The sequence below is a fragment of the Patagioenas fasciata genome, chromosome 29 (assembly GCF_037038585.1).
Source record: "Patagioenas fasciata isolate bPatFas1 chromosome 29, bPatFas1.hap1, whole genome shotgun sequence".
NCBI lineage: Eukaryota > Metazoa > Chordata > Aves > Columbiformes > Columbidae > Patagioenas > Patagioenas fasciata.
Genome location: NC_092548.1, coordinates 6,248,300 through 6,251,131, shown reverse-complemented (window position 1 = coordinate 6,251,131; position 2,832 = coordinate 6,248,300). Strand labels below are relative to the sequence as shown.

The 2,832-nt window shown below is 53.5% G+C and overlaps 1 long non-coding RNA gene across 1 annotated transcript; it reads right to left on the bottom strand.

The window, feature by feature from the left end:
• Nucleotides 1–1,876: 1,876 nt before the first annotated feature.
• LOC139825872 (uncharacterized) lies at nt 1,877–2,381 on the bottom strand. The gene is made up of 2 exons (XR_011736028.1): nt 2,297–2,381; nt 1,877–2,122 (listed from the first exon to the last, which is right to left on the bottom strand). It is a non-coding gene; the product is annotated as an uncharacterized lncRNA (long non-coding RNA).
• Between the last annotated feature and the right edge of the window lie 451 nt (nt 2,382–2,832).

The following is a 2,832-nucleotide window of genomic DNA, read 5'->3' as shown; positions in this document are numbered from 1 at the left end:
ACTGAAGAGGCTCTGGAGCAGAATGAGCTCCCTGCCCGGGGACCGGGGCTCAAATACCCAGGGCTCCGCCCACCCCTTCCCACAAACCCCTGGGAAAGGGGCGGGGTCATTCACCCCAGACCCCCTCACCACCCTTACCAAATTACCTGGAATCTCCCTGAAAATGACAGCACCTGCACTTTATTGCTGCTATTGCAGCTACAATGAGACCGAGTATGGATCTCAACTTAGTTTTTCTAGGGAGCAGATAGAAAGTGAAATACAACTGCCAGCACTCCATCTCCATCGTAGTCAGGAATTTTCGGAAAATGCAAAGCAGCTGGAACCGAATCAATGAATGAAACATAATGACAAACAACCTTTCTACTACAGCTGCTACTGAACCTTTGCTGCTCCTGAAGCTCGTACCTCGAACAGACACCTCCGCTTCTCCAAAGACGTCTGCCCACGTAGATTAAACGGCTCAAAAGCTGCCGAGGGGAGGGGTCGATCGTCCCAGGCCCCGCCCACCACCCTTATAAAATCACCTGGACCCTAACTAGAAATGACAGCACCTGTGGGAGATTTAAGGGATGTTCTTAAGGTTGTTGTGCGGATGGGTTTCTGTTAGGTAGAGATTTATTTCTGACCTAGACAAAGCGACTCCGAGGCCGGCGCGAAGGCTGAAAAACACCACCTGTTATGAGGGTGAGGTAATTCTATAATAACGAGACCCGAACGTGGACGATATCCGATCAGCCGACGCGTGTTTGGAACGTGGACGCTTATCGGGAAATAACTGCGTGTATAAGGAGGCTTGTCTCTGCAATAAATGGCTTCACTTGAACTCGTGTTGAGTTGCGTGGAGTCCGTGAGTTTGCGCCCTCGCGGGCGGTGACCCCGACGTGATCCCTAAGGAGAATTTACGGAAGGCGTGCGACCGCTGCGGGGAGCGAGCCCCAGCTGGAACGGCTCGGCTGGACCGGGACCGGGACGCGGGCTGCGGGCTGTGTGACTCCCGATTGACGGCTACGGAGCGACAGAGGAGGGATAAAGGATCCGATATCGTCGCAACGGACGCCCAAAGAGGAGCGAGAGGAGATGGGGCAGAATATTTTTAAAGAAGAAGAAGAAATACTGGGGGGTTCTCCCACATATTCTCTCTAAGAGAGGGGTGAAGTATGAGGAGAGTAACCTCAAAACACTGTTCATTTGGTGCAGAGGCAGTGGGTTTCCTGCTGAACTGTTAGGAGTTTTTGAAATAGAGACCTGGGAAAAAGTGGGAACTGTGTTGTGGAAGGCGATCAGTCGCAGTGAAAAATATATTCTCGGCCTTGTAACCACCTGTAAACTGGTAATTACTACGGTGAAGCAATTAAAACCTGGAAAGACTGTTATGAGCATTAGTGACTCAAAACTTTAACTTGAACTTTGGGATGATAGCTAAAATCCTAACCCTAAACCCTAACCCGGTGTGAAGTGGCCGGGGGGGAGGTGTGTTTACCTCATTTGCATATTTAATGAGGTAGTTTTCATAATCGGGTTTAATTTCCATAATCAGGGTCTCATTTGTTTCGTGTGTGTTTGGCTGTTTATTGTTTGAGTATTTCCTAGGGGTACGGCAATGTCATGTAATGGATCGGAACGTGTAATTTAGTTTTTTCTTCTTTTTCCACACAAAATACCTACAAGTCTGGTGCAGCAGTAGGGCTGTGGAAGCTCTAGGGGAGGACTGGAATTATTAATTAATTAATCAATTAGTTAATAATTAATTAAATGAATAATTCCAGTCCTTCGCCATCACAATCGCACAGCAGTGAACTCGTAAGAGCAAAGCAGCCGTCTGACAGACGCGCTCAGAACCAGGCGAGGCTGGGGTCACACAAACGGACTCGCATTGTGGTAACATCACTTTATTTATTGCCCCCCCCCCACCCCCGTGCTTTAAGGTGGGTTGCGCGGGAGTGGGCGGAGTCTTCAGAGGCACCGACGAATCAGCTGAGAGCGATGGTCACCTGCGGGAGGAGCTCGGCCAGGCGGGCGCAGCGATCGGGGGCGGCGGCCAAGGGCGTGTCGGCCAATCGGATGCGGCGCAGCTGGGGGCAGGCGGCCAATGGGGTGAGGGCGGAGGCATCGCCAATCGCTAAGGTCAGAGTCAAAGGGAAGAACCAATCAGAGCCTGACCCCAGCACCCCCAGTTCACCACAGTTCACCCCAGTTCACCCCAGTTCTCTTTGATCCCGTCGCACTGATCCCCATTGACCCCCACTGACCCCTCAGTGCCTCCCAGTCCCTCCAGTGTCCCCTTGGTTCTCACGGTTTCCATGGAGATCCAGTTCCTCCAGGTGGGGGAGGGGTGGGAAACCCTGCAGAGTTCTGACCTCGTTGAGTGACAAGTCCAGAACCTGCAGGGGAGGGGCAGCCAGATGCTTGGGTCCCTCCTGAACTCCTAGGTCCCCTCAGAACTCCTGGGTTATCCCCTGAACTCCTGGGTCCCCTCAGAACTCCTGGGTCCCTCCTGAACTCCTGGGTGGGTCCCCTCCTGAACAAAATGGTGGGGTCCTCTGGGGTCCCCCCTGAACTATTGGGTCCCCTCCTGAACTCCTGAGTCCCTCCTGAACTCCTGGGTCCTTTGGGGCACTGCTGGGTCCCTCCTGAACTCCTGGGTCCCCCCTCCTGAACTCCTGGGTCCCCTCTTAAACACTTGGGACCCCTCCCGAATTCCTGGGTCCCTCCCGAACTCCTGGGTCCTTTGGGGCACTGCTGGGTCCCCTCAGAACTCTCGGGTCCCCTCCTGAACTCCTGAGTCCCCTCAGAACTCCTGGGTCCGCTCCTAAACTCCTGGGTGGGGCC